This window comes from Haliotis asinina, chromosome 16, assembly GCF_037392515.1.
Source record: "Haliotis asinina isolate JCU_RB_2024 chromosome 16, JCU_Hal_asi_v2, whole genome shotgun sequence".
NCBI lineage: Eukaryota > Metazoa > Mollusca > Gastropoda > Lepetellida > Haliotidae > Haliotis > Haliotis asinina.
The window spans coordinates 6,026,770-6,040,553 of record NC_090295.1 but is presented as its reverse complement, the minus strand read 5'-3'; the positions used below and the strand labels follow the sequence as shown (position 1 = coordinate 6,040,553).

Sequence of the window (13,784 nt, the reverse complement as noted above, 5' to 3'; positions counted from 1 at the left end):
TTGATTACTTTCTAACAGCTATTTTCTGTTCACAGGTTTGGGAGCCGTGCTCGTGCTCATTTACACTTTTGAGAGGGGTAAACAAGGTACGTAATCTGGACTACGGGTTGCCAGACTTGCTTGGAGTGGAAGCCATGGTGACTGAACGAGGTAGATCGATGTTCGATGGTTATTTGTTGATTCCCTGTAGGTTCGAATCTCGGATGCGATTATCATTCGTTTTATGCTTTATAGAAAATATGACATCCCAAATGTTACACGTCTTACGTGTGACAAAATTCTATACAGCAATTATATTTACACTTATTTACATATGAAATTTTATGAAATGCATCACTTTGTGAGCACGAGTGATTTGAATCCAAGTTTCGAACCTACAACATGCTAAAGCGGAAGCAGACAGACAATATATGTCACATTCCAATGCGAAAATGGAAAAAATACTCTATACATCAACACAAGAGTTCTACTTGCTAGTTGTGAAATATACAACGCCAGCTGTCAGTCTGTCAACATGAACATCAGATATCTGACACTTTGCCCGTCGACTTCACACGTGTTCGACTTGCACTACTGTCAGATCAATTTTTCGTATTTCCTTTTAATATGTACTCTTCATAAATAGTAGGGGAACTTCATATTTAATGTACAATTTAAGAAAACTTGGGAGATACATCGGAGTCAGCCAATATTGATATGATATAATAATGAATGTTTTGAGAGTGCATCACCACCTGTACTTGCTTCTGACCATAGTTGTTCATACGGTAATCCTTCTTGAATGACGTGAAATTTGCATGCATACGGTTTTCATTATCAAACGAGAAAAACGACGGGTAGAAACAAACACTAAAAAGATGACTGTCAAAATTAATGGTCTACAATGATTTATCGACCTTCTGATGACAGATAGTAAGGCAATCCTCAGGAAGAAATATACAAGGCGCTTTAAACAGTTTGTGGTTGAAGAATTGGGGCATGCGTTCATCCAGGGTACAGTGACAGGATAGTGATGGAATATTTGTTTTACCTGGTTTCGTGAGATAGGCTTTGCTGATTGCAAATGAAATAAATGATTGTTTATCAGTCTGTTTAGTACAGGAATTCTGTTATATTGTATTTGCAGATCAAGGTTTCAACTAATTGGGGTGAAAGTTTACAGTATTCACGGTACATGGATATTATCACAGGTCATGCAAATATTATAACAATCGCATTTACATTAATCTGTATAATATGCGTAAACCCTTTAATACTATAATAAGAATATTAATATCTCTGTGGATTTCATAATTTCACATTGCACACTTAATTGTAAGTAAATATGGATTTAATATATAAGTTTATGTTAATTGTGATAATAACCAGTCAGATTGGGAAGTCATACAGTAATATACTGACTTACATCTAATCTAAAACAGATGTTCAATTGTATCAAAATACAACGTTGTAAAGCAAATTCGAGAGACAATTCCCGTTGTCAGAAATATCAGTAGTTCAGTCTTGCCAACTACTAGACTCTGGTATTGGTCTATCGGACATATATTTTTCAGCACTTGCGTGAGAGACTACGTGCCATGTAACCTTAGCGAATCACTGACTATAGTTGGCGAAACCTTGGCTAATTACGGACTCAAGCTAACTAGCTTATGATAAATGCAGAAGGATGAATAAACAAACACGGCCATGTGGACTAAACAATTTACAATGTGACGTTTTACAAGGAAACATAATCTGATGCGAATGTGTTCATTTCTTTTGACCATTAGCCAACAGCATGTGTCATAATGAAACGATCCATTGCGTGACACTTGAAAACATTCTTCAGTGCTTCTGTAAACAACACCCTGCATGAGGACTGACTGGTGTAATATAGCAGGCAGAAGTCGTAAACAGTCGGTCCTGCACCTTTCAATAACATGTAAACAGTTCTGTACATGTTTTTTTAAGATACTAGTGGCGTCAGAGATTTTCCCAGGCCCGGACCTCTTAAAGATTACATAGACTGATATGTTCGCGTACTGTCTCTGACAAATTTGTGTACATTTTGTTCCTGTATCTGTCAGCTGCACACAAGCATATATTATACGAAGTAGGATAAATTGGATATTTTGACAACCAGATAATTGGATATGAATGTTTATCAAACATTTCATAAGCGTATATTAAAGACGTACCACGAAACAACGAAAACATGAACTTCCTTCTCAATGCTGGTCTGACAAAACATTCTGCATTGCCAGGGATCTCTTGTCAATAAGTGTCAGTGAGAGTCTTGTTTCTCTACCATTACAAAATATTCATCAATACACATCGACAGTATCACATACTGTAAAATACCCCCATTCCCTTGTGTTTCAATGCGTATCCAAGAAACGTACAATTATCAATATTAACTGACAATGTTCTTATTCCAAAGGAGGCGACACGGGGCTAATCCCTCGTGGGTGAGAGACATTGTCTGGCTTGTTATTCGCAGGATCTCATATCCAGGTGGAAGGGATTGATTAGTCTCTGACCACAAAGCAAGTGCGTGTAAATACATTTAATTACCTATCATGTTCCATTTATAGTGGTACTCGCGGTTTGTACAAATATTGCACATCGACGTCTTCCTGTAAGCAGCGACGAGTGTCTAAAAGAGATGGTTTATTTTATTTTCTATCTGTAACGAAAGTGACAACTTAAAACACGATACCGCCATTACGCTTGCTTATAAAGAAAACATTCTCAGAATCACTTGCTTCACCACTGTGCATGGCAAATGCAGATTTGTAAAAACAAAACGAAATGAAAATGTGAAAATCAATGGAATCAAAATCGTGATATTGTTTCCTCCACTGTTCCATACAATGGGAGGTCCATAATAATTGCTTCATACCTTGTCGAATGAGAAGGGAGAGACATTGTCAATAAACTTTGGATGGAGTCCATCACAACTGACCCGTGGACCTGCATGTTTTCTGTGACAAAAGAAACCAGTGTGACGTAATGTCCCTGGTCACCAAAAGAAGCAGAAAGTGCCCCCTGGCCACGGAAATATCATATAAAGAAGAGTGTTGTCAATAACAATAGAAACGGACTTTGCCCGATGACCAGGGACAGGTCATATAGCTTGACTATTGCTGACTGCGGCGTAAAACTCACTCGCTCACTCAGAGACAGATCACATTCACGGTGACCCAAGCATGTAGGTCAGAAAGTTGAAAATAGGACCTTGGCAGAAATTCAAATGATATTTCTTCATTAACAGGTGGTGTTTAGTTGCAGTTGTTTGAATACTGTATTACAAGAGAGACAAATGCTGTCATGTTTTGGAATAATGGAATGCCGCCCCCTTTCTATGCGGAGATGGAAAATACAAAAACAATACAAACGACACTGACAGAAAACTGTAATAAATTTTCAAATAATATTTTTGTTCAAATATATAACCTTGAAAAGTGGTTAAAATAAGGAATGGTCTCGTGTTTGTATTGTTTAAAGACAAGTCATGCCGTTCTGTTCAAACTTAGTTTTCTGTCAGAAGATAAATGTTCTTGTGTTGTAACATTTTGAGTTTACCATACATATCCACATCCAAGATGTAAACGATTTATGCTAGAAACTACTATTATCGAACATACTGACCAGTTTCCTGCTGACCAGTGAGCGAAGATGTATCGAGCGGTCACACTAACAGGAATAGCAGAGTGTTTTTGATCGCCTGTGTGTACCAGCTGGGAATTGCAATGATCTAATGAAGAGCTTGAAAGCTCATGTTTAGTTGTTATCATACCACTTACCATCAAATATTCAAATCAATAAAATTATATAAAAATTGTTTCAGTTTGTAAAAGTTGCACGATGTTAGCCCTAGACAAGTTTATTAAATATTTATACCATAGCAAGAGGTTAAAATTCAGGGCATATTACAAAATGCACATAAGCTTGATGAATGTCTCTGATACATATACAACCAGGGACAATATGCATTCATTACCCAAGCAACATGTTGTAACAAAACATTACAACAGGTCATGAATGTGTACCAACCGACCCTAAATGAATATATGACATTCAGAACTACTTTCGCAAACTCACGTAGCAGACTGCGTCAGAAAACATTTACTGCCCAGGTGCAGTCTCAGAGGTCAATCACAAGCGAATATTCAAAAATATATTTAAGAACAGAATGGTATTTTCAATGCAATCTAAATAAGCACACATATCCCAATAATGCATTCCACATTTAGGTTAACCTAACTTCGGAATAACTGCTAAAATCTTCTCAAAATCAATTCACTTCATTCGAATGTGATTACTTGTATTACAAAAATAAATGACAAATTGATAACACACATAACAAAATGTAATATGCCATAAGTGGCAGGAAATACTTTTTTCATTTATTCCTAAATCAATAATTCTTAAGTACACATATGACACGCAGGTGTTAAACGCATGGAGATGTCAAACCGAGTAATCACCATCACAGATGAATGATAACAACATCCGTTTTATCATTACGCACGCATCGTTGTTTCTGTTTAATTACGCTACAATATGATATTTCGGCGAGAACTTTTGCATGACATAGTGGTACCTCATCGCTCAAAGCCTAGAACACATTTTCTTTTTGACAAAGAAACGCCATCTTTGATGGACATTTTAGAAGATGAGTCGATGAAGAACTTGTATATTCATTAAAAGTGCCAATATTCTTAAAAACGCCTGATTTGAATGTAGGGCACCAGCTATCCATCATAGTTAGTAAATGCTACAGTGTATTACTGAAGGTCACTTACCACTGGGACGTTGAACAAGCAGATTCACTGCGTACGGGGAATCGGAGACCACTTGACATGTTTCCCTCGAACCTCGCTATCTCCATGTAATTCTGATCAATGACAGATTCAATAATCATATCAGGCTGGCCATGCTGTCGTTACAAGCACCTTTCTGAAATCGCCTTGACTTATTTGCGTTGACTAATTAAGAGCTGACGGTGTCGTTCTGTTCTTTTCTCAATCTCTCAACGCATGCCATTCTGGGTGGGTTACGTGCACATTCATCACAGTGTTAATTTACTCAACTCTTGCTTTAAGTCTACAAGAGAGTTGGGGCCAGAGAGCGAGACGTGTAAGGCGCCCCCTTTTAAAAACGCTGCTCATTAAGTGCCATTACGCCTGCGTTGAACACCATCCATTTAATCAGGTTTACACCTCCCAAACTCGAATAAGAGGCTTGTGGTGTTATCACATTTTGCTTGGGGACAACAGATGGCGAGAATGCACTCGAAGCAGAAATATTGCTATTCTGATTTCTCCTTAATCAATGTGTGAGTGGAGCAGGTTAACTCTAGCATATTGATGAAAGCATTCGACAGTGACAGTCGGGAATTTACCAGGTGCATATCGAGCAATGTTATTGGAATGAGTTACGCAATTCACATGTCTACCCACCACCAAGTTACGAAATTCTGACAGCTTTACACATTCAAAAACGTAATAAATATAAAAACAAAGTTCATATTTGGTACAGATAAAAGATTAGATATTGATGCACCATTTCATTTTCTACTCATTTAAATCACTTTTCAATAACAGATATTAGATGAATCGATCATGAAGTTTCATGAAAATTCTTCAACTTTGTGTGGGAGTGAGTGAGTTTAGTTTTATGAACCACCAAGCAATATTCCATCTAAATGACAGCGGCCCTTAAATAATCGAGTGTGGAACAGATAATCCAGAGATAAACAACATAAGCATCTATCTAAACAATTGGGAACCGATGACGTGTCAATCAAGTCAGCGAGCCTGACCACCAAATCCCCCTTGTCACCTCTTACCACAAGCATGGGTCTCTGATGATCAATTCTCACCCGGATCTTCACGGGTCAGCTTTGTTAAGGTATTAGTAAGCTCGTAGCAATATTCACAAAGATTGGGCATAGCCAGTATCACGAGTTAATGATCAGTCTTAATCAGCACTGATAATGGTACAGTTATTTTCGTCTGTCCGGTTTCATAAACCACTTAACAAGTTCTGTCGACCGTCTATCGTGATCATGGACTTGTCCTTTCAAGTTCGACGCTGTCTCTTGACTCCACCGCCTGGAGGTTTGCGGTTTTCAGTAGGAACTTTCAGAATCTTCAGACTGACCATCCATTCCAATCGCTTAACATTTTGCGGGAATATATAGCTCTTGTGTCTGGGGTGATAGGACACCTGCAGATATGGGTAGGCAATTTGGTAGGATGGAAACAACATCTGAGGTCCCTTTGAAAACACAGTGTTTGAACGATGGGCTAGTCTCACAATATGCAAACTCAGCGGCCTTGATTTATTCCATAAAACCAAAATCTACTCGCACTACCAAATCTGGTTTACTGGCATGGCAATATCAACATGTTCAACAGCAAATTGATATAAATGGAAAATGTCAAAAATTACATCTTTCCACGAAACATCCATTATCCAAACGTAAATACATCCTTGCCATTGGTTTGATATCGATCCACTTGGGGTTTAAACGTTTTAAGGTTCGGGAATCCGGTGGATATCCACCACCTTTATTGATATTGCATTCCGTGGTTGTGGCCCATTAGAGGTGTAAATACAACTGATAATGTTAGGCTGCTATGCCACAGGATCTGGCACGGCTTAGAAGATTTTTTGTACATTACCCTCCTGCTGTAATTACTGAAACCACAACAGTTTTACCAAAGCCTTTTAACATTCTCCACTGCCAGAAATAATCGACAGAGACTCGTTACCTGTGCGAACCACGGCGAACTGTTAGGGAACAGATCGATGCACATGACGAAAGAATATCACAGTATTAAGGGTTTAATCAACTCACGGCTTAAGGGAGGAAAGGCTGTGGCTGAACGCGTCACACACATGTGACAGGTATATTGGGAAACCTTTCATGAAATATCAGCACAGTGCGCATTTGTTGCTCACAAGGAACATAGTGATTCAGTCACGGATTCATTCTACTCTGGAGCAATGATAACAGTTTATATAGGGGCCCATACCAAGGCACATTACCGGCTCGCGGTGGTACGTACAATACTATCGCTAGTCATATCGCACCACTATCGTACTTTCCCTGCAGTCTGTTAGGCGCAATGAACTAAGCACTTACATTGCCAGCGTATCCTCACGGGTACCCATATAACAACTGGGTCAACTGGGACAATGTGGATCTAAGTATCCTGTCCAAGAATACTACACATATGTTCCTACCTGTGGACATGAACCTAGGTGCATCCGCCGAGGCTCGAACCAGGACCTTCGTACATCATAGGCAGACACATTGCTACATGCATCGAAAGCTCTTGGTAATGAAAGCATTAAACTGATGTCTCCCCATAACATCGTAAAAATAATATCAGAGAAAGCGGTTCCGGAACAGAGGCCAAAAGTTTGAAACAGTTGCATGAAACAATCTATCTTCCCCCGCAGATCAAACATGACACTATATCCGATCCACGTACAGCCTGTCACACTATACCTCCAGCAAATAAGTCGAAGGCTGATAATGCAGCTCTAAAATACTAAACGGTTGCAGACAATAGAGCCCTGTACCCTTTGTTGGTCAAGTCAAGGCGTTTCGGTATGTCGTTAATAAACGATGAAGACGTTTTCACCATAAACAAGACATCGTCATACTGGTAGTAGAACGATCGAATCATGATCTGGAAAGACTCTCGATATTAATATTTTTTCCAAAGAATGTTTTTAGTAGATGTGCATACCGCCTGACCATCATTAAAATAAATGTGGCTTCGCGAGATGCATCTGTTATGGCCAGCTTGACACAAATGTGTCCAGTTTATACACATAAGGTCATTCCTGATACAACAATGTGCATAATAATACTTGAAATGATGTACATGATGGTTGATATACAACAAAACCCTAGCTTCACTAGAGTTATTACACGCATAGTTTGCGAAATGCAAAGAATAATGTGGGGGTTTTGCTATATATTCCTTTTGCAATAGTTGCCAAGGTTAGGGCTGGAAGGCTGGAACTGCGTCAAGAATGTTTCTTTACAAGGTCATGTGAGACACCAAATCTCAAAATATACTTCCATAACATGAATAAAAACGATTGTTAAAAATATACACAACCACTGTGATGGCCATGAGTCTGACAGATATAATCTTAGACTTGAAACATACTTTTGTCACGTTTCATAGAAAGATTGAGATTGGTTGACACACCCCATACAACTTTTAAAACTCAGACTCCGTATATTAAAACAGTTGACAAAAGTATTTGGCAACATCACATACATCTAATTCACTGACGATACACTTCCATTTCATAAAACAAATAACCCGGCTATATAACAGCGGCATGTTTCTGGACCAGACATGAACAAATTTTCTCAACTACAGAAAAGGGTATTTCACACGAGCTTAAGTCCTCTTCGGTGGAACCGACACATGTTTCTGATCTTTGTTGACATCAAATACCACTTTCTGAATTTGATTACATTGCTAACAATCTGTTATAAGATATTCTGAAAAACTGTAACGAACAAAGTACACAGAGGAAATATATGGAAGTTTCTAACTTCTCTTGGAGATGATTCTGGTAAACGATAGTATGCAAACGGTTCGTATACTGCCATATGGTCCTGATGTACTTAGGTAACATATCAAAGGACTATCATTTGTCTGATTGATCCAGACAAACCGTTGGCATTCGCGGAAAATGTCTTGATGGACAAATGATTCAAAATGTCACAATGACATGAGCTGACATGATAATTAATAAAGTCTGGTAATACAACTGTGGGTTATAGTGAAAGTAGGGTCAGATTCCTTTGTGATGAAATATTTACGGGATTGGCTACATCAGACCTTGTTTGCTAATGAGCCTTATCAGATGAAAGACTAGTGCTGGTGTAGTCTGGCACGTCAACACAGGACAAAGTGTACTCATTCCGAGCATACAATGGGCCTTCTTTGTTCCATGATTTAATGTGCATGTAATATCCCACTTGAACAATAAAATATTGCGTTCGGATCAGCATATAGACGTTCAGCATAAGATCATATGGTGTACTATATGGTGTGAATAACAGTAACCAGAAGGCATTCGGATTTCGAAACTGAAAACATACAATGTATACTCTCCCGCATAATGATATTCCTGGTGCGAACACTTGGCGTCATCACTTATTGTCAATGGTCCTTTCATGTTATAATGTTGCTCCTATACAACGAACAGAATTTATTTCCAGATACTCTTTTGCACTGATGTTTTATGTGGAAATTATAACCTTTGCTCAATAGAATACTTGTATCTTGAGCCGTGTCCATATAAGTGAGTGACTGTTAAACGTTTTTCAGTTTATCAGTTTGTGTCAACTTGATATGACAAGAAAGACTGATATCATGTCAGTCATCGCAATTTGACAAACAAAGAAACATCTATCACGTTTCATGATCTTTTCTCAAGGTCATTTGGGGTGTATTTTGGTAAGAGTGGATGTAAGCCTTCCTGGGAACATATCTCCCAAACAAACCTCCTTAATGTGGGAATATAGCTCCCAAACACACCTCCTTAATTGTGGGAACATATCTCCCAAACACATCTCTTAATGTAGGAACATATCTCCCAAATACACCTCCTTAATTGTGGGAACATATCTCCCCAAAACATCTCCTTTATGTGGGAACATATCTTCCATGGGACCATATCTCCCAAACACACACCCTTAATGTGGGAACATATCTCCCATGGGACCATATTTCCCAAACACACCTACTTAATGTAGGACAATATTTCCCAAAACACACCTCCTTAATGTGGAAACATATCTCCCAAACACACCTCCTTAATGTAGGACCATATCTTCCCAAAACACCTCCTTAGTGTGGGAACATATCTCCCATAGGACCATATCTCATAAAAAATCCTCCTTAATGTAGGACCATATCTCAAAAACACACCTCCTTAATGTGGAAACATATCTCCCATGGGACCATATCTCCCAAACATACCTCCTTAATGTAGGACCATATCTCCCAAACACACCTCCTTAATGTGGGAACATATCTCCCATGGGACCATATGTCATAAACACACCTCCTTAATGTAGGACCATATTTCCCAAACACACATCCTTAATGTGGAAGCATATCTCCCAAACACACCTTCTCAATGTAGGACCATATCTCCCCAAAACAACTCCTTAATGTGGGAACATATCTCCCATGGGACCATACCTCCCAAAGACACCTCCTTAATTGTGGGAACATATCTCCCCAAAACATCTCCTTAATGTGGGAGCATATCTCCCAAACACACCTCCTTAATGTGGAAACATATCTCCCAAACACACCTCATTCATGTAGGACCATATCTCCCCAAAACACCTCCTTAATGTGGGAACATATCTCCCAAAAGCACCTCCTTAATTGTGGGAACATATCTCCCAAACACACCTCCTTAATGTAGGACCATATCTCCCAAACACACCTCCTCAGAGTGGGAATATATCTCCCAAACACACCTCCTTAATGTGGAAACATCTCTCCCAAACACACCTACTTAATGTAGGACCATATCTCCCAAACACTCCTCCTCAATTTGGGAACATATCTCCCAAACACATCTCCTTAATGTGGAAACATATCTCCCAAACACACCTTAATTGTGGGACATATCTCCCAAACACACCTCTTAATGTGGGAGCATGTCTCTCAAACACACTTCTTAATGTGGGAGCATTTTTTCCCAAACACACCCATTCATTTTCATAGAAAACATACATTTTATTCTGAAATTTGCTATAAACAGTCTTGTTAAGTTTAATCTAACACAATTGAACTTCATACTGTCGACGTGGAGCTAAGGAAAAGACCTTTTCTACTATGTGGGAATTGTTCCTACTTGTGATTTCATTACCAACAATTCATCAGGCAGTACAACACCCTTCTAGATGACGGCAATAAACAGAACAGTTATGCACCGCACGAAGGATTACAACCATTACAATTGTGGACTATTTTTGTGTTCGTGGACATCCAGTGAACTTGAGTATACTTTTGACTGTAGGTAGCTGTGCTATGTAACTATGGTTGTGTATATACTTTGAACACTGAAAGCTTCTCTGGTGGAAAATGTCTGGTTTTCGTGCAACTGAGTGTAGACTGAGGTTGCAATTACACTGATCATCTTTCTTCCCTTGTGGAGAATGTCCTGCATCTGGTCGTGCAGTTAGGTACCAATGTGATAAACCTATTTAGCCTAAAAAGGGTTCTGTTTTCTACTTGTAGCGATATGTGCTGAACATCCGTAAAGTGTACGTTTGATTTGTGACACCACCGACGATCATATTTTTCTGCCGTGCAACGCCACAGACGTTCGTATAGCATAACCACGATACCAGGAAATATTGCATTCCTTGGTACGGTAATGATACATGAAGAGATGGTAGTTGCTGTTATCCCTGAAGCTGTCATAAGTGTGGGTGTAAAATGAGTTTAGCGAGAATCACGTATATAATTGCCATGTAGACTTTGTAGACTGAAGTAACTGGACAAAGGGAAAACGTGGGTTATACATTTAGATACCTACAAACAGGCATCGTCTTGCCATTCCGCTGTACACCTTGGAGAATGAAGGCCATAGCTGCCAAATGGGGAATATGGGCATTGCATTGCTTGAGGCAGATACAAGGATATATTATGGATAGAAGTGTACATCACAACACTCGCATTATTTTATCCACACAAAAATGTGACGAAATGTCCTTATTTACATAAATTGTAGACTTTAACGAGTAGACGTAGACGAACAGTAACTAACTCACTCTGAGATTCAGGTTTTGTGAAACAGCCACTCAACGCAAAATATTAGATATTCAAATTTAAATTTCAAATATGTTTACACAGTTGAAGGGAACTTTACAACTACATTTCATCAACAGCGATAACCCAACTATATATAACACCTACTGTGTATTAGTTACAGGCCTGCACCATTCTAGACACACAGAAGCACAAAAATAAAATATCACGTTATCAAATACAACACCGTAAAAATAACATACCTCAAAACACTGTGGCACATACACACATGCTGCATGATTCAAGCCTCGTGGAAGAAATCTGTGCGCCACAGCACTTATCGGTTCGGCCAATGCACGTGTTTACGACATGCCGAAAACTGCATTATATGGGAGGACTTGGATGGCACGTGTTTTCGAGCTAACTGCATGTCAATAAGATGTTATGCAATGTGAACAATCGATAAAGTAATCGGCAAACAATGACGATTGCTGGGGTTATTGTTCTGATATCACGCAGAAACATGCGGGCAACAGCACTAGACTAATCGTTCGTGACCGCGTTGAGCAATATATATCGTTGGCAGAGCGCTCTGCCCCATCTCAAAATTCATGAAATGAGTAAACATATTTCAATGATAAAGAGATCAATTAGAATAAAGATATTCCATTTGTAGTTCAGTTACCGTAAACTGAAACAAGCTCACTTTGCTAGAGAAAATCGTGATTTCTATACTTCCTGTTTGAATCTACGCAGGATTTATGCCTATTCGTTTGTCAACAATGTTGACACGAAATGCCTGTCAGCTTGGGGTATTTTTCAAATCTAAAGCCCAATCAAGGCATAAAACAGGTTTCAATGATTGCGCTGTCACAGGGTCAGTATCTGTGCATTTCTTTCGTTCATCCTCCCCGTAGACATGTGGAACAGCCTGATGGTGAATGTGTTCCCTCGTCACGCCGACTCCCGGTTTGATTTCCCACCATGGGCACAATGTGTTAAGCCCATTTCAGGTGTCCCCTGCCAAGATATTGCTGACATATTGCCAAAATGATGCGTAACACTAAACTCACTCACTCGACCTCCCCGACTGTCTTGAAATGTTAGTTTTTTATAACATCATGTTATCAACCACTGACATTTAAGATATACGATAACAAAGTTTCATGATAAACTGCTATCCCACAGCCCAGCAAATATAATCTAATGATCATGTTATCATCAAGTTATGCCTGAGGCTGAATCAAGGTGAAATCCATGTTTCACATAATATGCATATTTTCCCTGGTGCCTACGTTGAGCTAATATTATATTGCAGCATCATGCTATGTGTTTTCACTTACCCCAGGATATCAGTCATGATACTGACGTCATGACGAGTATTGATATCAGCTTTCCATAACATCTGTATTGCCTACCGCAGTATAGAGACGTCATGCCGCTGTAACTGCGTTGGAAGTGTGGAGAAGGTCACCAACACCTTCTGTTTCAAGAAGGGGCCAAACATGACTATCCCATACAATTTAGGTAAACCTATACCAAACCTGCCAATAATTCCGATGCAAACAATGAAAAGATGTTCCCGCTATTGTGCTGATTTGACTGTTGCCTGCGCAGAAGATTAACACTATTACTTTCACCATTCCACTTTCAATGTATTTGGCGTACGAATTGATATAGAAGAAATGGTTGGTTGGTTTGTTGTTTAACGCCGCACTTAGTAATATTCCAGCTATTTGGCATATAACCAGTAATCAGCATGGGGATCGTTCTACGAAGCTGAGATACGATGACGTGTCACCGAGTCTGATCACCGGATCCCGTTAGTCCACTCTTACGACAAGCATGTTGACTGAAGACCATGAACTAACCATGATTTCTTCGGTAGACATATCGAATGTGTATTTGTGTAAGATATCTGATCACTTAAAGATACGATTTTTGGAGAGAATTACACCCTCGTTTGTGGGTCAGTGCTTGCCA

General features: G+C 39.1%; 1 protein-coding gene across 1 annotated transcript in view; it reads right to left on the bottom strand.

The window, feature by feature from the left end:
- Nucleotides 1-13,784, bottom strand: part of LOC137268906 (G-protein coupled receptor dmsr-1-like) — a 115,042-nt gene that overhangs the window by 47,554 nt on the left and 53,704 nt on the right. The gene's annotated exons all lie outside the window — the stretch shown is intronic.